The 27,278-nt window shown below is 41.1% G+C and overlaps 1 long non-coding RNA gene across 1 annotated transcript; it reads left to right on the forward strand.

The window, feature by feature from the left end:
* The first annotated feature begins 292 nt into the window (after nucleotides 1-292).
* LOC145441168 (uncharacterized) lies at nucleotides 293-2,428 on the forward strand. Its single transcript, XR_013915761.1, has 2 exons — nucleotides 293-1,818; nucleotides 1,883-2,428. It is a non-coding gene; the product is annotated as an uncharacterized LOC145441168 (long non-coding RNA).
* Nucleotides 2,429-27,278: the final 24,850 nt, after the last annotated feature.

Raw genomic sequence — 27,278 nt, forward strand, 5'->3', positions numbered from 1 at the left:
GCGCAGGGCTCAATATGTCGAGTGACGCGGTGGCGGTCGCCTGTTTTGTTTTGTCGTAGTTCTGCTCTGTCTATCGTTTATGTTTTGTCCTTTCAGGAAAACGAGTGATTTTTTAACGTCACAAATAAGATATTGATCCACTTGGTGTTCTTGTTTGATGTTAGTTGAAAATCAGAAGAAGTCAGCTTGATACAACACGGTAGTCGACATTTTTGGAGACTACAGTTAATGATTTGGCATTTCACTGCTGTCAATCTAGCTATATAATAACAAGTAACTAAACAGATGGTAAAATAACAAGTAAACAATACAAACGGTACCAAACTCTCAATGGTAAGAGAATGAAGAAACTAAACAGTAGCCATAAGGTTATGATTGCAAGAGCTGCTTTTTATAATGATATTTAAATTCGTTAAAAGACATATTTTTCAATTCAGTTGGAATCTCACCCCATAGTTTTGGTCCTAAAAAGACAATGGATCTTTGAGCCATTGAAGACACACGTGGAATAAAATAGTTGTTAGAGGAAGCAGATCTGGTATTATAAGTATGGACGTCTTTTTGGAGAAGAAATAGGCCTAGCAATGCATCGGCAATATTGCCATTATGGTATCTATGCATCAACTTTGCAATTTCTAGAGAGCACATTTTAGGAACTGTTAATATGTTGAGGGATCTGTATGCTTGCTGAACACTGTCCCGTGACCCTAGACGGCATATTGAGCGGATAGCTCTATTTTGTTGAACAGATAAGGCTTGCAAGTACGTTTTGAAAGTTGTGCCCCAAAAAATAATACCATATAACAGATGAGGATGAATTATGGAAAAGTATAGAGTTCTTAGAACTGATCTGGGAAGTAAACGAGATACCCGTGACATCACACCGCAAGCACGAGAAACTTTTGACACTAGCAATTCGATATGGGATCTCCAAGACATATCATTGTCAATGTGTATCCCTAGATATTTCACAGTGGAGGTTGGTTTCACAGTGACGCCAAGTATTGTTATTGCAAAATGGGGTGTGTGAGTGGGCGGTGCCTTGTTGTTGCTAATCAACAGCTGAGTTTTGGCAGGGTTTATTACTAATTTGTTGACATTCATCCAAGTGATAATGTTTTCCATTTCAGAGTTGACTGTATGCTGGAGAGAAGCTAGGTCTGAATCGCGAGCAAATAAGCATGTATCGTCTGCAAAGAGAGTAGTGTGGAACTTTGATGCGTTTGGCAGATCATTAATGTACATTATGAAAAGAATTGGACCTAAAGTTGAGCCTTGGGGAACACCGGTCTCGATTTTTCCATAGTGAAAGGGAGATGACATGTGATGGTCAATGTACTGTAAGCGGTTTGAAAGATAGGAACGAAATAATTCCAGAGATTTACCTCTAATACCGTAACGCTGTAATTTTTCAAGCAATAAAGAATGGTTGATCGTGTCAAAAGCTTTTTTTAAATCTAAAAATATACTGCAGCAAACATCGTTAGAGCCTAGAGTTGAATAATGTTTAGTAATGAGATCAGTGATGGCTTGATTTGTGTCGGTGTTGTGTCGAAAGCCAAATTGGCTACTCGATATCAGGGAATTTCGTTCAAAGAATGTCACCATTCTTTTATAGATGAGTTTCTCAAATAAAATAGCAATACACGGTAGGACTGAGATAGGCCTGTAATTATTCATGTCAGTTTTAGCTCCGGATTTGTGAACAGGAGTAATTTTAGCTATTTTCAAAGCAGCTGGGAAAATGGCCAATTTTACACATTGGTTGAAGTAATACGCTAACGTGGGCCCAATGGCAGGAATGAGAGTTTTTAGTAGGTCGGTAGAAATTCCATCATGACCCTCTGCTTTTCCAGTTTTCATATCTCTAACTATTTCATAGATCTCTTCCTCACTTGTGTCAGTTATGAAAAACGAATCTAAGCTTGACCTGCAGTAAGCCACTGGGGATATATCAGCGCAATTGGCACAAGAAGAGGCCAACTTGTCACCTATGGAAACGAAATGTTCATTGAGTGATTGTGAGATACTGCGAGGGTCAGTAATCTTGGTGCCATCGTCTTTGATGATATTAAGTGGAAAATTTGTATTAGTACGTTTTACATTAATCAACTGTTTGATCAAACGCCAAGTTTGCCTTTGATCTCCATAATGATTGCTGAAGCAATTCATATAATATGATTCCTTTGCTTTTGATTTGATGTGATTTAATTTATTGGCATATGACTTATATTTTTTTCTATCACCGTCAGTTCCACTCAGGGACCATGTTTTATGCAAGAGATTTCTCTTTCTAATAGAGCGAACGATGCCAGGAGTAATCCATGGTTTAAGTTGCAGCTTTCGCTGCCTTCGTGACAATTTTTGAAGAGGAATATGCTCATTTATCAAACGCAATATATTGGCAATAAAATGATTAAAGTTCTCATTGAAGTTGTGTCTTGAGAGGGGGGTAAGGTTATCATTATCAAATTTGTCAAATGCATTGTGCAGCAATGAGTCTCGCGATTCAGGTGTTGGGAATCTTCTATACACCTTGGTGGCAGTAGGTGCAGACGATTTAACTAGAACTTCAGCAACTTCAGTACAATCCGTGAATGACTGGTTGCTCTCACAAGTAACGCCGACGTATATCGTGAACAAGTCCGACATACATAAGATAGGATGATTTAATCGACACCGTTTACTAAATGACTTCAAAATGACTCGTATATTTTGTTCCGAGTCACGAGTCAATCCATATTTCTGAAGCGCCGAGTCAAGTCAAGTCAAGTCAAGTCATTTTTGGGAAGTGACTCGAGCAATACACGAAAAATCGACACCTAGTTACGTATAGTGGGATAATTTCCATTTTATATATCCTGCAAGCTCAATAAATATTGATTTTAAAATAGGCCAGAGCGAGTCGAGAGCGGTGGTGAAAGATTTCAATAGTCATGACATGAAAATTTAGGTATTCATGGACAAACAACATCGACGGTAAATATCAATAATCGTTGAAGGTTTTCACAATCTTCTTTACTCATCCATGCGACAGGTGATGCAGTGCCTCACTTGCCTTCCCTGACCGCACGTGACTGGGTAGCTATATATATATACCTTCAACTTTTCGTTATAAGTAGCCTAGTCGAGTGTTTTAATGAGGAAGAGGCTCCATACCTGGGTGGGGGGTCATTGTATGCGCATGCTCATTCGTGATCTAGCTCATAGCAGTGTTGGGATCAAGTCACTACCTACGAGTCACGAGTCATTTCGAGTCATTGTACATTTTGACACGAGTCAAGTCAAGTCATTCGATTTTCGAAGGTGACTCGAGTCAAGTCAAGTCACTCGATTTTTGGAGGTGACTCGAGTCAAGTCGAGTCAAGTCAAGTCAAGTCACGAGTCAAGTCACAATTCAAGTCAAGTAGCCTTTTCGAAGTATGAGGCATGATTACGTCATTGAATTTTGCTGTCTGTCTGAAATACTGATTGAGTGGTCATTGATTCTGAACCGATGAGCGAATATATAGTTAAATATACACGCATGAAAGCGCTGCATCACTCACATATACATAGAACTGTTAAACTACGAAAGTAATTGCATAGCATCAGTTGATAGTTACCAGCCGAAATATAGAATAAAGATGCGAATTAATAAGATGCAATACATTACCCATTTACAAATTGATATGATCCATTTCGAGCCTGCGCCAATGGCGGAGGACTAAATAAACTATATTCGAATTCAATTTCAATAAAACAAGAGGTTTGGATAAAAGAACAGAGATCAGAAATAGACATTTTGCATTACTTCACTATACTAGTTTACGATAACGTAAGCTGTAAGCTTCGATCACTTCGTTTGTGGTCAATTTATTTGTGAGAGAACAATGTATAGGCTCAGTAGAACGCACGCTCATAGAATGATTGGTCGCTATCACGGGTTACACCAGCGTTTCGCGAACAATCAGACCATATGCAAAATACAGTGATTTTTATCGACACCGATTACTTGATGACTTGAAATTGACTCGTGAATTTTGCTCCGAGTCACGAGTCAATCCACATTTCTGATACGCCGAGTCGAGTCAAGTCAAGTCATTTTAGCGAAGTGACTCGAGTCAAGTCAAGTCATACGAAAAAGGTGACTCGAGTCTGACTCGCGTCAAGTCATGACTCGAGTCATCCCAACACTGGCTCATAGTCGCATTCGTGTTCGCGTCTTGCTCAACCAAACAGAATATTTATAATCGGGATACTTAGGCTATTAGGCATACTTGTTTCGTTCGGGATGAGTTGGAAGTGGGAACCATTAACACTTCGTTTCGTACATCAATTAGCTGGATAGGATTCGTAGGACTTCTTGACTATAATTATCTAAATTTTTAACGGAAAATTCTTGCAATTAATATTGAAGTGCAAGCAGAAGTCAGACAATGCTGAGCTCAGAAATGATGATTTGTTTATGACTTGAATAATTATGAGCTGGAAACGAATCAAAGACTTTTTGCGACCTAAATTTTCTACATGGCAGTCCAATTAATTATGACATGGCAATTCCCATGCGTCATCGGCAATGTTATAATTGCTTTCATTGTCACATCTAACTATAGCATCTATTGAAACAGTAAGAGCAGCGCCATGCTTAGCTTTATGCCTATTTCAAGTTTTATAAAGTTATTTCCAAATGTCCAAAAATATTCGCGATGAAGCATAGTTCGAGAATCAAATACTTAGGCACTCGGATGAGTGTACCCTGAAAATAAGTCAGCAATATACCAAGAAGGTGGTGTACGGAAGAGCTTGATGTGCTCGTCGGAAAGGTAGAATAAAGCTATAATTGTTTTACTGGAACCATATCCGATTCGAAAACAAAACTTATGATGAATGGAAGGCGGCAGGAAATTACCGAAACGTTAAATGCCGCACGATTTGGATCAAACTTGGAGGCAGAATAAGTAAAAAAGTTGATCGATTGCAAAGTCTCTTGCAAAGAAATCTGTGGTGAAATGCAGAACAGAACTATTGGTGGTGAAAATCAAGTCGAAACAAGTTTTCCTGAATGGCGATCGCGCGAACACGAATGGTATTGAGTGTTCGTGGTCTGTCGACGATATTTGTCCGAATTCACCAAGATTTTTCTCGTCGTGTTCGTGATGAGATCGAACTGTTCGACGATTTCTCGAATACCGAAATTTTGTATTCTGACCATGTAATAGCCCCAGGGTATTAATCAAAGTAACATTAGGCTGCGAGTCACCAGTCAATCTCACTTTCATGGTTTTGACTCGAGTCAATTCGAGTCATTTTTAATTCACCACGGAGTCAAGTCCGAGTCCAAGTCATTGTGTTGGCTGTTCAGTTTTCAGTTAAAAACCCGCATTTTATACCTCTGATTGGTGATATCGAATGGTTCGCATTTATACACCAATTCTCCTCACTTTTAGCAGTTCTGGTCGCATTTTCAAGTACCAGTACCAATATACGGAATCGCAATTGTAAGGTTACTTTATTATTCTCCGAAATTACAATGAAATGTAGGTCTCGGCCGCTCGAGCCTGGAGTCATAGGCCTATGACTTGGTTCGAGTCGTGCGCACTGACTCGAGTCCAAGTCAATTCAATACACAGATCGACTCGAGTCGAGTAATTTCCGTATTTTGAGAAAGTGACTCGAGTCAATTAAGTCGAGTCATCAGAAAATCGTGACTCGAGACGAGTCATTGCAACCCGACATCAAAAAAGGTTGGGAACCACATACTGATCCAAACGGTTTCATACGATATTAGGTTCCCGTGGGGTTTTCCATATTATCAAGAGAGCAGAGCCCGCGAAAAAAAAATTTCAAGATAGATAAATCCTGCCCCAAAAGACTCTATTTTATGTTGAAAGATAAAATAATTTTGGGTTGTCTACGATTGTTACATTTTGAAAACTTATGTTACACGTTTTGCAGCAAACATTGTTATAATATTGCATGGCGTGCCACGAAAAATCATCTCGCGATCAAAAAATGGCTCGCGTGGTGGGGGTTGCCGCGATTCCTGCACTACTGTACTGTACCGTCTATATCAGATGTCGCGGTATTGAATTGAAGTTTCAAATATTTTCGATCATTTACGATATGACACCCTGGCACGATGTTAACGCCTGCAAACTCTAGAATCGCACCTAGAGAAGATTTTTATACGAGACACGGTGCACTATAATCAGTTTGCGAGTTATTTTGCAAACATCCATCCATAAAAAAACGAATATACCTGCGACGACTGCGAGGCCAATCGCACGAGGGAAACATTATACAGGATTTTATACAGTCAGATTGGCATAATGTCTGTGTTTACTTAGTGCGACCATAGTGTCCTATCATAGTGTCCTATATGGTGTCGACACAAGCAAATCGCACGGTTCAATGAAATTGTATCACGTCACAGTTTCCATTTGGCTACAGGCAATTTGACGGTGATTTTTGACCGACTTGCCGAGCATTAAATTTGATGAATCGGGTATCAATCGAAAGCTGACGCTGTACTGCTTGCGAAAACATAAATTTTATTCCACTCATGGCCCTGGAACCCCCACAATCCGCCCCAAATTATTCATTGTCGAGTAGATTGGCAGTGTGACGCAACAATGCTGTCTGGCGAAACGAGAGACTAGCTCAAGAGCAAGGATGCGGCCGAGCGGCGAGAGTTGGATCAGCTGACGTCGCGGCAATAGCAATGTGCAAACGCGCCAGAGAGCAACGCTGCGCTGTTGATACTTTTCCTATGCGTTTCGGTACAAGCGAGCACACACCAGCCTTTCCTTGACTTGTAAGGGTAGAACTGGGTCCACTGAATGTATTAGGGCCCTACCAATTTTCGCGCAATATCCTTCAGCTGATAAAGATATGTAGGCTACGTCTAAGTAGTCTACATTGGATATGTCAGATTATTATGATATCGATTGCCTTAGCCCGCTTGTTGCGTAGGGCTCCAGAGACACGTCGCGCTGTTGATGGCGGGTGTCGATACTTTCTATAGTCGCTTTTATGGTTAAGTGGGAGCAAGGAGCATTGAGCATGAGCATACATTACGAGCTTTTATTTGATCCGTATGGGTAGGACTTGGTCCGCGAATGCAGCAGGTAAAATGTTGATTGTTGAATAAAGTTAACAGCAGGAGTGTCGAATTAAACTGGTATCGCTGTCCGGATTCAATCCGTTACTAGAAAGCTTGCGGGCCATACCTGCCAAATGATTCCAAAATGTTACCACCAAATTCATACCTTTGTTTTTCACTGGAATATATCTGATATCACTATAAACGTTGACGTTGGAATTTGGTTTAACATTTTTCAATCACCAAATAGTTTTTTTGAATGCCGGGGACCTTTTGCGTCAAAAGTAATACAGTGGTATCACAGATATTTGAATTATATTCATTCAGTAGCCTGTATATATATTCCTAATGTAACTTACGTAAAACGGATTTGCAGTATTTTTTCGCATCTGTGAATAACTGAATGTCCATTGTCCATTCGGCCCAACAGAGTTTGCACTTTTTTGCCTTCTCGGAATTTGGCAAGGTCACCGACGTGGTGCTTATGGGGACTAGAGTGAAAACTCAACACTGTAGTTGTATTACTACAATATGATATATTTACATTATCTAAATTTGCTGTCTTGAGTGAATCTTATTACTTAAAAGTATACTTTTCTTATTAGAAATATCTCTAACAGCTGAAGGATTCCGCGAAAATTGGTAGGGACCAAATACATTCTGTGGACCCAGTTCTACCATTACAAGTCAAGGAAAGGCTGGTGTGTGCTCGCTTTTAGCGAAGCGCATAGAAAAAGTATCAACAGCGCCACGCATCTCTGGAGCCCTACGCAACAAGCGGGCTAAGGCAATCGATATCATAATAATCTGACATATCCATTGTAGACTACTTAGACGTCTACATATCTCTATCAGCTGAAGGATATTGCGCGAAAATTGGTAGGGCCCTAATACATTCCGTGGACCCAGTTCTACCCTTACAAGTCAAGGAAAGGCTGGTGTGTGCTCGCTTGTACCGAAACGCATAGAAAAAGTATCAACAGCGCAGCGTTTCTCTGTGGCGCGGTTGCACATTGCTATTGCCGCGACGTCAGCTGATCCCACTCTCGCCGCTCGGCCGCATCCTTGCTCTTGAGCTAGTCTCTCGTTCCGCCAGACATCCTTGTTGCGTCACACTGCCAATCTACTCGACAATGAATAATTTGGGGCGGATTGTGGGGGTTCCAGGGCCATGAGTGGAATAAAATTTATATTTTCGCAAGCAGTACAGCGTCAGCTTTCGATTGATACCCGATTCATCAAATTTAATGCTCGGCAAGTCGGTCAAAAATCACCGTCAAATTGCCTGTAGTCAAATGGAAACTGTGACGTGATACAATTTCATTGAACCGTGCGATTTGCTTGTGTCGACACCATATAGGACACTATGGTCCTATATGGTGTCGACACCGGCAAATCGCACGCCTCAGTGAAATTGTATCACGTCACAACTTCCATTTGGCTACAGGCAATTAGACGGTAATTTTTGGCCGGCTTGCCGAGCATTAAATCTGGTAAAACGGGTATCTATCGAAAGCTGACTCTGCACTGATTACGAAAATATAAATTTTATTCCGCTCGTGGCCCTGGAACTCCCACAATCAGCCTCGAATTTTTCATTGTTATGGAGATTGGCATTGGGACGTAACAATGCTGTCTAGCGAAACGAGAGAATAACTCAAGAAAAAAGGACCTAGACAGCATTGTTGCGTCTCTCGTTTCGCCAGACATCATTGTTGCGTCCCAATGCCAATCTCCATAACAATGAAAAATTAGAGGCTGATTGTGGGGGTTCCAGGGCCGCGAGCGGAATAAAATTTATATTTTCGTAATCAGTGCAGAGTCAGCTTTCGATTGATACCAGTTTCACTAAATTTAATGCTCGGCATGCCGGTCAAAAAAGACCGTCAAATTACCTGTAGCCAAATGGAAATTGTGACGTGAATCAATTTCACTGAGCCGTGAGATTTGCTTGTGTCGACACCATATAGGACACTATGGTGCGACGCATTAGCCATTTTCTTCGAAAGATTAGAGCATGTGTAATGGAATGTACGGTGTGTAACGGAAAATAGATCGAATATGATCTGGAAAAACGTTGCTAGCATGGAAAATAGTGGTTTATTATGGACATAGTGAGGCGTGCATGGAACATTACTATTTCCTGTTTTGTACCACACCATACTCTGCTGTTGTTATGTCACTGCGCTATATCCGCTCGTTGTATCCGTTCTGTAGTTCTCATTATTACGTCACAATGAGAAAATTCCATACAATATACATTTAGAGTTTGGTAAACCATATTAACTGACTCAGTGTAAAAGCAAAAAGTGTAATGAATCAAGTAATATAGACATATTTTTTGACACGAAGTTGAAGTTCTGTACTTCTAGAATCCTATCTGAATGATATCGCCAAAAAATCCCGGCAATGACGTTCTGCATCAATCATTAACATATGTCGAAGTCGATCAGTTTGCCGCCATTTCGTGTGTTTTACGCTGTCTAGGTGAGAACGAGGTATCTTTCGTAATGTCAAGTTATGCTAAGAACGCGTTAGGTGACACAGCATGCTTGAACGAGGGGATGTTAAGGAAGTTGAGCGATGACAAGACTTGTGTCGGCTACAGCAGGCGCGGTAGACAGGCTAATGCCCGCACCAGCACCAAACTGAACCTTCCACATGGAATATAAGTATAGGGCTACCATACGTCCTCGTTTAAGAGGATTTGTCCTCTATTTTTAAAATGTACTCGAAGGACGCCTAAATGTCCTCTTTTACGAGACATTTGGTTGGAATATAGGAAATCAGCGTCCAAGTAATGGTCCGGCGTTGTATTTATAGTCAACCGACCATGTGGGCCTATACCCGGGAAAAAATTAGCATTATTTCAGAATTTGACTACAGTATTCTAAGTCGGAAAATTTTGAAAAAGTGTACACTTTTCAGATTCCCAAAATATGGTAACCCTGATATATGATCCTCGAAATTTTGAAATAAAATGAAATTAAATATCTCAAACGCACTCGCTTGGATGCCGGTATCGTTGATAGGCTGATGAAAATACCAAGCATCGTGTGCCAGGCATGTCTGAAGGAAGTCTGACGCTGTTTTCAGTAATTTACATCTTGATAAGGCCTGGGAAGACTACCGAATGACTTGACTCCAGACAATTTGTGTATATAGACTCTAGTTGCACTGCACTCCAGTCATTGCTCGTGACTCGAGACATTCAATATAACTTGATTGAAATCTGGTGTATTTGGATCTGGTCCAATACTTGACAAATAAGCCCAGAAAACAGGGTTGTAATGACTCGAGTCATGACTATAGACTCGAGTCGCGATTTTCTGATGACTCGAGTCATTTTATCGAAGTACGAAAATGATTCGTCTCGAGTCAATCTGAGATTTCGTTTATTGGTATTGGTACTTGAAAATGCGGCCGGAAACTGCTAAAAGTGAGGAAAATAGTATATTATCAATGCGAACCATTCGATATCACCATAAACAGAGTTTTAAAAGTGGGTTTAACAAGGCTTTAACTGGAAACTAAGCAGTCATCACAATGATTTGGACTCGGACTCAGACTCGAGTCATAATACCATGACTCGGACTCAACCCTTGGCTCGCTGACTTTGACTTGAACTTGACTCGGTGGTGAATTGAAAATGACTCGACTTGACTCAAGTCAAAGTAGAAAAGTGAGATTGAATTGTGACTTGGTTACAGCCCTGCCAGAAACCCACGTTTCATATGTTTGAGTAAATATGCCAAAAGTGAGAGAGATGGTATATTATAAATTTGAGGCCATCGATATCACGCCAGGGTTACACTCGAGTGAGTTGGACCTGACTTGAGTCTGACTTGAACTCGAAAATGAGTAGTGTGTTTTACTATAATTTCATTGTGTTTCAGATCCTAGATCTATAGATCCACATCCTATCCTATCAATACAAACTCTGAATATCGATTGAAAAGATCTTTCTGAAGGTGAGTCATGCTATGAGTAGATGTTGATTGCAATAGTAAGGTTGCTCAGAAAATTACTCTTGTTCTGACTTAATTGGCTTCTTGATATATATATTATTGTTATATTGGCTAGGAATGTGCTGCATGAGAGTAAAAAAAGTAAATTTTTTCAGTAGCCTGTAAAAATTGAATAAAATTTGTATCGGCAGTCCTAATGTACATGTGGCGAAGAAAGTGGTAATACAACAATTCGAGTTTAGTAGCAAAAGTCAAGGTTTTAGGGTGATGAGAAAAATCGAAGTCAATACTTTTTATCACTTGACGCACGCTTCAATATATCCAATCATATGAGAATTTTCGCGGCAGTCACAAATTCTGGTATTCTTGTTCTGACGGGCATTTCGCAACTGCACCTGTCTCATTGTAGAGAAGACTCGAGTCCCCTTTTTTGTATGACTTGACTTGGCTCGAGTCACTTTGGAAAAATGACTCGATTTGACTCGACGCTTCAGAAATGCAGATTGACTCGTGATTTGAAGCAAAACTTACGAGTCAATTTCAAGTCATCAAGTAATCAATGAGGTAAACTCTAAGAACCCTGATATGCAGGTTACATGGAAAATATAATAGAGGTCTTCAGTCTCAAGAGAAACCCTAATTGCAATATAATAATATTAAGCAAATCCCAATGTCCGTGTTTACAGTTGAATCTTTTGCATTCCTCAACGCATATGCAGGGTTGATACCAATATATTACTAAAACTAAGGAAGCATAGAACTATGCCAACTTCTATCATCGTTAGCCGCTGTTTTATCGGCTTATAACTGTATTTAGCCGCCCATATTGCCAATTCCATTGTTTGCGAATAAATGGTGCTGGAATTGAACCCCGGCTATGATCCGTGTAATATACTGTTGTGAAGACTGGTAAATGAAGTATTCAAAGGAAAAATAAAATCATAGATTTTGAGGTGTTTTTGGATTGAGGAATTTTGCTGCGGCCCGCGAGCGATCTGAAGTGTTGAATCCGGCCCGCGTCGTCACTTGAGTTTGACACCCCTAGTATAGAGTGAACCAAATTGAAATCCCAATCGTCTTAGGAAATATAGAATTCATTGCGGCGAATTACGACATATCGTCACGCCACTTCATGGAGTTCCACACATGCGTGAAGGGAGAGTGATGTATTTTTAACACGTTTTCATCTTTAAGATGTCTGGAGGCGGATGGCTCGACGGATGGCTCGCCAAAATGGGAAAACATTGCAATGAGTGAGTGCTGTCGCGGTGCCCATTTCTCTCTGTGTCGACTTCCGATGAATGTCTGATGAAGTTTGCCCACTCGATCTCTATTCTTTTTTGTCAAGTGCTTACTGCTTAGCAGTGCAAAGAAAATTCCAAATTGCTTTATCGCACTTAGGTCACTGTTTCTTAATGTTTTTCACACTCACGCCCCCGAGTTTTCAATAATATTTCTCGTACCCCCTGCCCCCACCCCCGTTCATATTAAGACAACTTCTAATGTTGCCTATAGTAAAATAAAAAAGACCACAGCCGTCAAATCGCTCATGGTGCTAAGAAAATTTGCAAGTTGTATAAATCTGCTAGAAAATTTCCACTTTGTTACAGTTTGTGGAACAATATTAGGCCCCAGTTAGCGCGAGAGGTGGTCAGTAACGAAGTACTTCTACTTTTTTGAAATACTCAAGTAGTTTTCCGCTACTTGCAGTACTTACTCAAGTAAATCTGATTTCCGCTACTACTTCTACTTCATAAAATTTTGTGCTCTACTTACTTACTTCTTGCTGTTTTCACTTTGTCTAGAGAAAGTTATGTAATCCGCCAATCAGAAAGATAGCCTGACGAATTTTCGGGCTGTTTTCGCGGAGTACCAACATTTAATTTTCATAAAAGTTATAAGTCAAGACTGGAATTTTTGTCGTGCTTCGCGCAAGGTAGGCATACATGTCGAAAATTGATGCCTCCTGGGATGCATCAATATGAATCAGGCTCTCCACACCTTCCGCACAGCTCAATTTGCAGCTTTTGACAGTGTATGCGAACGAATTGGGATCTTTTTTCACAACTACTTACTTACTTGGGTAGATTTAAGGTCAGCCAATTCTACTTCTACTTCAAATAGTTGTAGGTTGCTTTTAATATCAGTACTGCTAATCGCACTTGAGTAGATTTTTGCATCGCTACTTCTACTTGAGTAGCTTTATTGACTACTTTGACCACCGCTGGTTAGCGCACAGGACCCATTCCACAATGCAGCTCCTAAACCATGATTTAGAGCTTCGTACCGCAAGTCGTCCACGGATTCCCCGTTTAACATCCCTTCTGACTGTCCAAAGATTGTATGAATGGAAATCCAGATTGCTCGTTTTTAATTGAATATTTGCTCTTCAGATACCCCAGTCGACTCCGAAGTTTGGGTTGATCCAGACGAAGAAAGGTTAGTAGCATTTGCTTCGTGGAGTAGATATACAGTACATGTCATTATACGATAGCTCTACCGAATCAATGAACTCTTTTTAAACTAAATTATCTCGTGAAGCCAGTTCCAATTAATAATAAGTTATGTTGCTCCATCATAAGATCAGTCACTACACGCTTTTGACATCCTACCCACTGCTTCAGTGCTTAATATTACCTATAAAATAAGTAATTTGCTTGTAACTTTTTTTCTGTTCATTTTTAAGAGTAAGTTCTATGGAAGTGAGATAGAAACATGTTGCTTCTGCGTCTTTTAAGCCCAAAACTGACTTTCTAGTGTAAGCGGTTATCAAGTTATTATGAAATTAGCTATTTTCGGATCGTTTGGTGAAATTACACGACCACTAGAGGGTGTACGAACACATGCCAAGACCCTTTTTTGAAATTCAATAATTTTCATTTTTCACTCCACCCTAAACTCCAATACTCTTGCCTGAAGGTCTGTTAACAAAAAGACAATGCATTCTAAAATCTGAGCTAGTGAAGTATTTCTTTTCTCATCTAGGATTGAAATATGTCATGTCATGACTAGAGCCCCCCCCCCCCCCCTCGATTATCAGTTTGCCGATAATAGCCACTCGATCTGACACTTTGCGAGAAATGTCGGTATTGGCCGTTAGAGGTCAAAAAGTATTGGCAATATTCGTTTACTTCCATATTGTTCAGATTCAGGCTATTTTGCTTTTTTCATGCCGTAGCTTGACAATGGTTGTAAAGCTGAAGGTTTTGAAGTGCGATTTTAAAATTGGATGTGATGTCGGAATTATCGGTGAAGGTGTTAGGGCTGGGCACAATGATTCGAATATAAATTTTGATGATTCGAGTTTTTAGAGTACTGAAATGATACGCTCCACGCCACTGAAAGTCAATTTATCAACGTGAATTATTGTTTCGATACTAATTTTCACTTTTGAAGCCTTGAAACCTTGATTGGCCGTATCGTAACATACGAAACATATGGTAAAAAGCTACTGGAGATAGCACATTTCTGAATTCATGATCATCCCACAACATTGTCACCGAATGCAATGAAATCGGTATGGTCGGAAAAAGACCAAAGCATCTGAAATGTGATGGATATTCTTTGTGGTCGTATGAAGGGTACATATTTGAACTTTGACATTTTTCATTATGTTATGACGTCATAATGAGTGATATTCGATTACTCGACGTGAAGCATATTACGTGATTCAGAATCGAATCACTCAGGTACTCGATTTTGCCCAGCCCTAATCTGATTACGGCGGGACTCGAGTCATTTATCATGACGTTGAGAACACCTGCACTCATTCTACCGAATTGTGCTGTGCCATATTCGATTTTTCCATTCAAATTGAAATAAGCTTAATGTTTGGACAAGCTGTACACTTCCACCCGGTTCAGTTTTGAGCTGCTTACAATAAACGAGACTTATGTCTTTCTACAGTTCAACGAACCCGCCAGATCTGGATAACTTGCTTGGCCAGGTCGTGGGTGATCTTTTCGGGGGTATGGGCATTGTGGCGGAACCTCCGCTGCAAGCGCAGCCATCTTCACTGCCTGCAGAGACAACTCCGCTGCCTGCAGAGCCTATTACGCGGCCTGCAGAGACAATTCCGTTGCCTGCAGAGACTATTACGCGGCTTGCAGAGACAATTCCGTTGCATTCAGAGCCAATTACGCGGCCTGCCGAGACAATTCCGCTGCCTGCAGAGCCTATTACGCTGCCTGCAGGGCCATCTGCGGTATCCACTGAGCCATCTTCATCGGCAGGGCCCCCGCTGCCCGCATTGGATGCCCGCAAGATGAAAAAAACACAAGAGGTGAGGTCTATTGTAGATTACTTTACCTTTTGGCAATTTTTAGTTCTCTCGGGCAGTGGTTCTCGACCTTGGCCCCGCGAATCATTTTCAGGGGGTCCACGAAACCTCTAAATTTGCAACACAATTCACAACGTAATTTGTAATTCTCAAAGCTAGGCAAATTGTAAGGCAGTTTCGCTTCATAACTGCTAAAGCGTCAGGACTCACAGCAACTGAATGACCTTCTCCGAGGAAACATCCTATATCCTGTGCAAACTCATCAATTAGTATGATGTTATTTTCACGAAAATTCATTTTGTGGCTGTTTCTCACAAGCCTATACAGTTAACATTTGCGCGAGATAGATGACGGTTGCACGATAATTGGGCTAATTTTGAACGAATACTTGAGGTCCGCGGAGGTCTGTCAAGGTCCAAAAGGGGTCCACAATGACTGCGAACCACTCCCCTTTCTTCAAAACAACCCCCTTTTTCTCGGCTGGCCAAGCGCCTGTTTTGTGGTATGTTCGTTTGCATCACCTCAAAGTATGAAATATGCTGCGAAATATATGTGTTACGGTAACTAAATTTATTTTCGAAAATTACTACAAGTCATTTTTCGTTATTCGCAGGTGTGAGAATAGCCTGATCGCCGGGTCTGCCACGCGGCCAAAGGAAGAGAAAACAAAGCGACGTTGTCTTTTGTTGGCGAAGACGCGCATAACCGAACAGCTTTCGAAAAGTGAGTCCCACAACAGGAGTATAGATTGCCAACGTAAGGATAGATATGCAGCTCCAGTTATCACGCACGCACAATGTGTTTGACTGCTGAGCCTGGGCAAAAGCAGCATTGTTGATAGTCCTATAGCTGGCGACCAGAGTGCTAAAATTGATTAAAACAGATCTTAATCGAAAGCTAGTGTTGCACTTTCGTCGAAAATACAAATTGAAATCTGGCCAGTGTATTAAAACCAGAGTTGGATCAATTGTAATTTGTAATTGAGCTGAATGTATTTAATTACATTTTTTCATGTAATTGTAATTGAAGCATTTCTATTTTGTGTAATTATAATTTGATCAAAATTTTGCTCAATTACAATCTCAATTACATTTTCATGGAAACCTGACAATCACAACATAAAATAATCATTTAATTAATCAGTTATTCGTCGCACCAGTGAAAATCTGGTACGAACCAGGACCTTAAGGCTTTAGTAAACAGTCACCACATGTAATAATTAGCCTATTTACATCGGTGTTCTATGCGTGCTGCATTATAACTAGATAATTCAGTCACGCTAAACTATTTCCCATACTTCGGTAGCAACAGAAAACTTTGTGAATTACAATATAGGCTAAACCACTGGTTCTCAAACTGGGGGCGTGCCCCCTTGGGCGGCGTGAAAGCATCTGAACGGGGTGCGACGCTCCAGTGAGCTGAAATCTTTTCCACTTTTGGCCCGATTCACCTCCGTTTTGTAGTTATTGCTTGGTGTATAGTCTGAATTTCGTAATGGAGAATGCTCTCATCAATAGTCATAATCTTCCATACCATCAAACTATATGTAAAAATTGCTAACTTTGTGGTTTTATTGTGTGCTATGAAGATAAGGGGGCACGAAATATCCACTGTCATAAAGGGGGGCGTGTCTAAAAAAGAACCAGTGGGCTAAACTAAATCTTAATATTTCAAAAATGGATGAACAGCAAATAAACTATTCTGAAATCTGTGCTGAACTATTTCCTACACCACGGTCAAAGTTTCTTTTTTAATCTCTGACGAGTACCGAGGCTTGTTGCAACAAAAGCAAAAAAAATCATGTTTCCAACCAAGGCTTCATCAAACTTGATCACGCATTTGTAGAGATGCTGTCCCAATCTTACCTCCAATCTTGGCCAATCTTACTGTTGCCAGAAACTTTTTGCACCCTAATGTTCATCAAATGCAATCTAACAGTTTTCGAGCAAGTGAAAATGTAAATGCAAACCAAAATATTGTAATTCTTCGTTATCAGGAGGTTCTTTCCTTTTGCATTTATTTTAATTTTACGCACCTTATCGGAATCTCGGAATCATCCTTATCGCTGACGCCCTACCAATTACATTTCCTTATCCTGACCTAGCTCTGAGTAGCCTAATCGTTTGGTTACATTTCATTGACTGTCCTGTAGCCTATTTGCTTTAGTCGCTCAAACCTCAAGTAATGAATACTCTGTTCAGCTTCTCGGATTCGGAGACTGCCGCCAAGTGGCTCCGACTTGGAAGTCGAGCGCATGACTGCCAGGCGAAAGACCAAGCGGATGAAGAGGCCCCTGTCGCCATCATCCGAATATGAAGGAAAAGGTTAGAATTAGATTACTCTGGTTCAATTAGAGTACTGAAACATTTCACAAATCAGATTGGAATTAGATTGTTTGCATTTCGCTCTAATTTAGTGAAATTAGATCGCTAGAATCATCAAGTTGTCCCAGTCTGTCTGAGACGAATGTGGTCATAATTGGCTGATTCGTGGATATTAACTTGAAATTAGTTGATAAGCCTAGACACTAAATTATCATGGAAGTGCGTCATGTTCTACATCCTTAGATGCTTCGTGCCAGCCTGGGTTCTTCTGATACTCATTAATCCAAGCAAAGTTACAATATGGCATCCTTTTTTGCGGCTGCCAGTAAAACTGACCTATCGATCTCGCATCCCATGACATGCCGTCTTATTTCTTGTCGCTTTCTTTTTCTATACTATATTCTTTACTTTCATTCAGTGTGCATGCCTACTCTTTACATCACCTAGGCCAAGCGGGGTGTCTAATTCCGTAGACTACTTCTAGTCACTTCGACATCTTCCTGTCTTTTCGTTGTATCGCATTTTTTGTGGTGTATTGAACTGATAAAATTGATAATAAACCAATGATGATGATGATGATGATGTGGTACGGATATAACACTGGGACCGAAAATTCTTGAAAAATTCTCATATATGTCATTCAAAAGCCGTGAACATTTTTCTTTGTGACCTTCAAAACGACCTATCCAGACCCAGTAATAATTTCTAAGTTGAAGTGTCGGGCCTGTATCGGGCTGTATAACAACATATATTTTTCCTGCTTAATACCATGATTGAGTGGACTCTTTTCAATTCAATTACAAAATTTATAACGTGTGGGGTCGATGATGACATAGCCAAATCAAGCAGCATAGTTCGACTAACTTATCATTTAGCTGCAGAAACGCGTCTACATACAGAGAGGCTGTATTTCATAAGCAACTACGGTATTTTATCGCTGTACCGAGCTATTCGGAAGTCGAAATGTTTAGTTATGGACGATATGACTTAGGGTGGAGTGAAAATAAGGAGGGTTCGTAAGTCCTGACAAATGACCTAAAACTTCAATAGAAATTGACGTTGGGGAATTGCCCATTTCGACAACTACTGGCAGTACAGTCATGATATAAAGCTCAAAAGCTGCCAAAAACATTATGTTTCTATCTGTCTTAAGAAAGTTATGTCTATTGTGAACGCAGAACGAGTTATAGCATAAAAACACTAAAATTTTTAAGCGGGTAAATAGCGGGAGTAATGAAGTTGCATGTTAGTTGGATTAACACTAGAAAAGCTAAATATATCAATCTCATGTAAAAGCTCAATGTTTAGAGCTGCTACTACATCAATCTTTCGATCAGGCTCGCGGGCGACCCATCTAGTCATTTCGGGCTACCTGGGGCTCCTGAGCACGGCATTGGTGATCCCTTATCTGGTTGCCGGTGAACCCAGCCCTCGGTGAACCCAGCCTTACGAACGCGGCCCTCGGTGAACTCGGCCCTCGGGAAATTTTGTATTCACGGATTGAGTAAGCGGGGGAGATAACACGACGCTCACATACTCTACTTGTTTATTTTGTGGTATTCATGGCGTTTCTCGAATACTATGGACCTCGGTGAATTCCGGCCCCGAACAATTTTGAATTAAAGCTGGGAGCTGGGATATTAGAATTGGCGGAGGTATAGGATATGAGGGTTGGTGGAGGTGGGAAATTGGGTTGGTGGAGGTGGAGAGGGGATATTAGGGTTGCCGGAGGTGGGATATTAGGGTTGGGGGAGGGGGGATATTAGGGTTGGTGGAGGTGGGATATTAGGGTTGCCGGAGGTGGGATATTAGGGTTGCCAGAGGTGGGATATTAGGGTTGCCGGAGGTGGGATATTAGGGTTGGGGGAGGGGGGATATTATGGTTGGTGGAGGTGGGATATTAGGGTTGCCAGAGGTGGGATATTAGGGTTGCCGGAGGTGGGATATTAGGGTTGCCGGAGGTGGGATATTAGGGTTGGTGGAGGTGGGGTATTAGGGTTGCCGGAGGTGGGATATTAGGGTTGGGGGAGGGGGGATATCAGGGTTGGTGGAGGTGGGATATTAGGGTTGGTGGAGGTGGGATATTAGGGTTGCCGGAGGTGGGATATTAGGGTTGCTGGAGGTGGGATATTAGGGTTGGGGGAGGGGGGATATTATGGTTGCTGGTGAATACAAAATTTTCCGAGGGCGGAATTCACCGAAGGCTGGGTTCACCAAGGTCCGAGTTCACCGAGGGCCGAGTTTGTAAGGCTGAGTTCACTGGTAATCGTCATAGATCCATATTTTCGAAAGTCGCACGTCCGTCCCTCGCCAAGTCAATTCAACAATGAGCCAAGTTCCCAAGGGCCGAGTTCACCGAGCGCCGAGTTCACCGAGGGCCGAGTTTGTAAGGCTGGGTTCACTGGTAATCCCTTATCTAGAATATGGCTGTGGAAAGAGACCCGAATGGTCGTCGAGCCCCCAATGTTATTATCCATTCACCATAATACGTATGTACCCTCAAATGTGTTAGCTTGAGCCTAAATCGAAACATCTTCTCATGCCAACGTTTGAGTTAATATCTATTCTATATTTCCAAAGAGGTGACAAAACATTATTGTTTGGCTTGGCGTAGCTTAGAATATAGTACACGGCAAGAAAATTTGGAACAGTATGACGCGGACTTGGTTACAATCCTGCTTGGAATCATGTATTGCAAAGCTACAAATTACTTTTTTGGTGTGCGTCAGTGATCATAATTTTGGAGGTGGCAAACAAGATACATTTTTTCAACTTTCAATAACTTTCGTACTGTTATGGCGTCACAATGAGAGATACTTGAATACTGGACTCGACTCCTAGTACTCAATTCAGAATCGAATCACTTGATGCAGTACAGTCATGGATATTAATTTTTCAATTTTAAAATTGACGTGCAATGGGGGGATGGCATAATTTGCTTTTATCGTGCCTGTTTACGATCTGCTGTGTTTGAAATGAGCTTCTCAACTAGCATTATTTTTTTTTACAGTGCTGCCTGATGGAAGAGGGAGTAGTAGACCTAAATCTTATGGGGGAAATTGTGCGATTGCCGACGAGGTCGCGGGTAATCTTTTCGGGGGTATCGGGATGGTGGCGGAACCTCCGCAGCGAGCGCAGTCAACTTCGCTGCCCGCAGAGCCGGTACCGCGGCCTGCTGAAACAATTCCGCTGCCATCCACGGACACCACAGAGGCATCCTCAACGACAGCGCCCCCGATGCCCACATCGGATGCCGGCAAGGTGGAAAAAACACAACAGAGGTGAGGTCTATTGTAGATTACTTAACCTTTTGGCAATTTTGAGTTCTCCAGGGCAGTGGTTCTCAACCTTCATTTTCAGGGGCTCTACGAAGCCTCTAAATTTGCTACACGATTCACAACGTAATTTGTAATTTTCGAAGCTAGGGAAATCGTAACGCAGTTTCGTTTCATAACTGCTAAAGCGTCAGGACTCACAGCAACTGAATGACCTTCTCCATAGAAGCATCCTATATCCCGTGCAAACTCATCAATCAGTATGATGTTATTTTCACGAAAATTCGTTTTGTGGCTGTTTATCACAAGCCTATACAGTTAATATTTGCGCAAGATAGATGACGGTTGCCCGATAATTGGGCTAATTTTAAACGAATACTAGAGGGGGTCCGCGGAGGTCCGTCAAGGTCCAAAAAGGGTCCACGATGACAAAAAGGTCGAAAACCACTGAATTAGAACATCGTGTTTGCGAACCACTTCCCAATCTTCAAAACATCCCTCTTTTCTCGGCTGGCCACGTGCCTGTTTTGTGGTATGTCGTTTGCATCACCTCAAAGTATGAAATATGCTGCGAAATATATGTGTTACGGTAACTAAATTTCTTTAAAAAAATTACTACGAGTTATTTTTCGTTATTCACAGGTGTGAGAATAGCCCGATTGTCGTGACTGCCACGCGCCCCCAGAAACAAAAAACAAAGCGACTTTGTCTTTTGCTGGCGAAGGCCCGCATAAACGAGCAGCTTACGAAAAGTGAGTACCACAGTAGGAGTATAGATTGCCAACGTAAGGATAGATATGCAGCTCCAGCTATCACGCACGCACAATGTGTTTCACTGCTGAGCCCGGGCAAAAGCAGCATTGTTGATAGTCCTATAGCTGGCGACCTGGGTGCTAAAATTGATTGCAACGGGTCTTAATCGAAAGCTAGTGTTGCACTCGCGTCGAAAATACAAATTGAAATCTGGCCAGTGTATTGTAACAACCTCAAAATAGCCCGCAATATCTGAACATCGGGATTGTTCCTAACAATCACTCTGTTGAATTTTCATTGATGTGGTTATTTTGTTGTTGCGTCGTTCTTGGATTAGTTAGTTGGCCGCCGACCAGGGTTGTAATGACTCGAGTCGCGATTTTCTGATGACTCGACTTGACTCGAGTCATTTTCTCAAAATACGGTAATGACTTGACTCGATGGTTAACGTTCTCGTGTTCGAAATTTCATGCTGGTGACGTCATATTTTACGATACGATTGTCGATATACCATGTTCTTTCCAATTATCTGCTAGTTGCTGACGATTACCCCAGATGAGTTTCAGCCTAAAATATTTGAATACTCTGTTAAGATTGCCGTACTCGGATTCAGAGATCGCCACCAAGTGGCTCCGACTCTGAAGTCAAGCAGATGCCCGCCAGGCGAAAGACGAAGTGCATGAAGAGGCCCCTGTCGCCATCATCCGATGATAGCGGGCCCGCGTCAAAGCGTGGTACACCTGAATATGAAGGGAAAGGTCAGAATTAGATTGCTCTGGTTCAATTAGAGTACTGAAACATTTCACAAATTAGATTGGAATTAGATTGTTTGCATTTCGCTCTAATTTAGTGAAATTAGATCGCTAGAATTATCAAGTTGTCCAAGTCTGTCTGAGACGAATGTGGTCATTATCGGCTAATTCGTGGATATTAACTTGAAATTTGTTGATAAGCTCAGACACTAAATTATCATGGAAGTGTGGCATGTTCTACATCGTAAGACGCTTCCTACCAGCCTGGCTTCTTCTGATACTCTTTAAATCAATAATCAAAGTTACAACATGGCATCCTTTTTTTGCGGCTGCCAGTAAAACTGCACTCGAGCCGCTGCAAAAACTACAATATAACGTACTCAATGTGGTCAATATTGGCTAATTCATGGATATTAACTTGAAATTTGTCTAGTAGTCTGTCAGATATGGCCCGATGCCAAATGTGATGACAATGCACGGTTTTACAGTCACTATTGTATCGTATCCTTGCGATGATCGGATTCAATCTTTTTTCATCCCTTTCGATCATTAATGACATATTTTCTACATCTTGCTTTTTTGATTTTCAAACAGCTATCAAAATGCAATGACGTAATTATGCTTTGTTCTTATAATAATTAACTAGACTTGAATTGTGACTTGACTTTAGTCACCATCAAGAATCGATTGACTTCACTCTAGTCAAAATGTGCGATGACTCGAAGGTGACTGACTTGATCCCGATACTGACACCTACACGCGTTCATCAGTCACTCCCAATTCAGAGACATATTCTAATCGGTGCAAGGTCAGGTAACAGTTACAATCTAGCGCCTGGATCTGGACGCTACAACGATAACATTTTAAATTCTAGCATGAGTCGGAATACTGCCATCATGTGAAGTTTCCGCACAGATTGAACTCATTCCTTGTTTAAGAAACTTCATATCTGTTTGGCAGCTTCGCAGCCTATGGTGTCTAGTACGGTAGCGGTGCTTTTCAACGGTAGAATTGATACCTGAATTAGTTACAAGTACCCAAAACATTTAGTTACCACGCCTTTTCTGATCTTGGGTGGAAGATGAGTGTTTTTTTTACAGGAGACAACATATCGTGTACTATGACCGATGCTGGTATGACATATCAATCATGTAGCCTTGGAAATTCTGGACAACAAAAGTCAATTGCAAAACCATCGAAAGATCGCAACGTATTACGGAAGCCAAAAACAAGAGCTGCTGGGAAGTCGAAGCCGGCAAAGTTGTCCAGGTGAGGTTGTGATAAGTAGCTTTGCCCTAAGCTTTGCCCTGGGTTATAATCTTTCGTTGATATGACATAAGCTTGAAATGGCCGCTGGGGACGGTAGCCTACAGTAGGGTTTATCGAAAGTATTATTTTTCTCAAAGTTTACTGACTATAGTTGGTAAATTGTTTGCTTGGATGATAAAATCTCTGACCATCAAATTTGACTCATTCCCAACCTGTAGAGGCAAAGCTATTAGGTGAACATTTTGGATTGTGATTTTTTTGTCAAACCTGTCTGGCTACACCGTGAGATTGTTAGGTTGTACGAGAAAACAGTCCAAAACAAATCTTGCCCAACTCCAAACTTTGGAAGAGAAATTATCAGGGTGGAAAAATTTGTATTTAAAGTGAATAGTATTTACGTGTGTAATTACTTTGATTGCAGACCCGTCTCCAAGGCCGGCACAACACCATCTTCGGACGACAAACACCAGCAGGCAAGAAGGCGTAGGACATTGGTGCCCCGGATTCCATCACCTGAAGAAGAAGGCGGAGGTCAGTGTTAGATCACGCTGGCCCACAGTAAGGCTGGACACAATGATTGGAACAGGGTTGTAACCAAGCCACAAGGCTTTGAGTCACAAGTCAATCTCACTTTTATAGTTTTGACTTGAGTCAAGTTGAGTCTTTTTCAATTCACCACCGAGTCAAGTCCGAGTTCAAGTCAGCGAGCAGAGGGTCGAGTCCAAGTCCAAGTCATTGTGTTGACTGCTCAGTTTCCAGTTGAAATCTTGTTAAACCCACTTTTTATAACTGTGGTGATATCGTATGGTTTGCATTTCTAATATATTAATTTTTCTCACTTTAAACAGTTTCTGGTCGCATTTTCAAGAGCCGGTACCAATTGACAAAATCCTAATAGCGTGGTTACTTTACTATTCTTTGAAAGCGCAATGAATCAGGCATGGTCGAAAACATATGAGATGACCTTTACTGTGATTGATGATATACGTAGGTGGAGCCAAACATCGTCACTCCGCAGCAGTATACCACTGTAATGTGTGATGGGTCGGTGACATGGGGTCAGGGGAGGCAAGTGAGGCAGTGCCTCACCGGTCTGCTAGATTTTGAATATATTTACTATCAAAATCACGCAACTTGCTTAGTTATTATTTGAAAATAAAGCATGAAAGGAGAGGTAAGACATCGGTGAGGCACTTCCACGGCATGCCTTACCTATGATAGCGAAATTCAGCGTAAATATCATAGAATTTATAATAACTGATATCATTCGAATGTAATTGTCGCACTGATTCCAATTAGACTGCTCAATTCTTAAAGTATTTGGCGGTAACATAACGTTGCGAATTTTTAATTTTTAATGTCACTTCCACGGCAGTTCATTTCTCGTCGTAGATCAGGAAGACATTGTGTATTTGAAAACTGCATTGTGATGCAGGCGCCGCCATGTCTCCTAGTGTCTTCGATCAATAAATGCATCGCGCAATTCAAGATTTCGTGGCGGGTACTTCAAATTCTGTAGTGATATTGGTCTCCGGCGCGACAGCAACTTAAATTTGAGGAAATGGGCCCGAGCCCCTAGCCCTGAATACGCCACCGTATTAACATCTCAGGGACATGTTTGTACCTTAAGCGGTGATCAGATTCAATCTTTTTCTACCCGGTTCAATCATAAATGACATATCTTTTACATCTTTGACTTTCAAACAGCTATCAAAATGCAATGACGTAATGATGCTTTGTACTTGTAACAATTAACTTGACTGGAATTGGAATTGTGACTTGACTCGTGACTGGACTTGTGACTTGACTTGAGTCACCTTCAAGAATCGATTGACTTGACTCCAGTCAAAATGTGCAATGACTCGTGACTCGAAGGTAGTGACTTGATCCCAGCACTGACACCTGCACGCGTTCATCAGTCACTCCCAATTCAGACATATTCTGATCGGTGCAAGGTCCGGTAACACTTACAATCTAGCGCCGGGGTATGGACGCTACAACTATAACATTTTAAATTCTAGCATGAATCGGAAACTGCCATCATGTGAAGTTTCAGCTCAGATTGAACTCATTCCTTGTCCAAGAGACTTCATATCTCTTTGGCAGCTTCGCAGCCTATGGTGTCTAGTACGGTAGCGGTGCTTTTCAACGGTAGAATTGATACCTGAATTAGTTACAAGTACTTGAAGCATTTAGTTACCACGCCTTTCTGATCTTGGGTGGAAGATGAGTGTTTTTTTACAGGAGACGACATTTCGTGTCCTATAACCGATGCTGATATGCCATATCAGTCATATGGTCTTGGAAATTCTGGACAACAAAAGTCAATTGCAAAACCTTCGAAAGATCGCAACATATTACGGAAGCCAAAAACAGGACCCGCTGGGAAGTCGAAACCGGCCAAGTCGTCCAGGTGAGGTTGTGGTCGGTAAATAGGTTTTGCCATGGGTTGTAATGACCTGAGTCGCGATCTTTTGTTGACTTGACATAATTTTGGAATGGTCGTTGAGGACAGTAGCTTACAGTAGGGTTTATCAAGAGTAATTATTTTTCTCAAATTCTACTGACTATAGTTGATAAATTGTTTGGTTGGATGATAAAATCTCTGACCATCGAATTGACTCAGTCCAAACCTGAAGAGGTAAAGCTATTAGAGGAGAAAAATTATGGATTCTATTTTTTTTCTCAAACTTTACTGCACTGGTTCCCAAACTTTTGTAGACACGTCCCCTTTAATGTTACATTGAATAATTTTGCGCCTCCCTCATCGTCATATCACAAAATGCAAATAGAATGCTAGCAACCCCAACGAATGTTTTTATGGCATGGAAGGTTATGACTAGGGCGATTTTTTTTTACCTAAAAACGGAAGATTTTGACCTAAAAAATCTAAATTTTGACTTTTTTTGACCTAAAAAAACTGAAATTTGACCAAATTTTGACCTCACGTATGCAAATTAGGTGTTTTCGCACATAATGTTAAAATTGTAGGGCCTACTACTTATTTTCATTTCTGGTTAGAACTGTCTGTCCTTACAAAGTAGATTGGCCTGAAAAAATGGTATGCCTCAAAAACTGACAAATTTTAACGTAAAAAACTGGTATTTTAACGAAATATGGCCCTATGAAGAAGTCCAGTAGTTACAATACGTAGTATGGTGGAAATAATTCAAATTTGTTGTACAACGAAAGATACTTTCCTGCATTCTCGGGTAAAAAGTATCTGTCCTTACTAAGTAGCTGGTCAAGAATGTAGAAAGAATATTCAACAGTAGCAGTTGTTGGCTGACAATACTGAAGTTGTGTGCACACTGCTGGTGACACACCGTGTAGCTTCATTCTGACAATGTTGTCTATATCACAATTTTTCAGCTTGCGCTTCTTGATATAAGAACATGAATGTCCAATTGTCCAAGCAGTTTTGCTTCAGTTAGGATATTGCGGTACGTTGAGCATAAACCATGTCACTATTTGTTTCATTTGACCGTTTATGATTTACAGTGAGCGGACGATGGGCCGTTTACAACGTTAGGCCTATAAATTAGGCTGCAAGCTGTAAAATATCAAATGATAA

Source organism: Botryllus schlosseri, chromosome 1 (genome assembly GCF_051294905.1).
Source record: "Botryllus schlosseri isolate E-star chromosome 1, Bs_hap1, whole genome shotgun sequence".
In the NCBI taxonomy this organism is placed as follows: domain Eukaryota; kingdom Metazoa; phylum Chordata; class Ascidiacea; order Stolidobranchia; family Styelidae; genus Botryllus; species Botryllus schlosseri.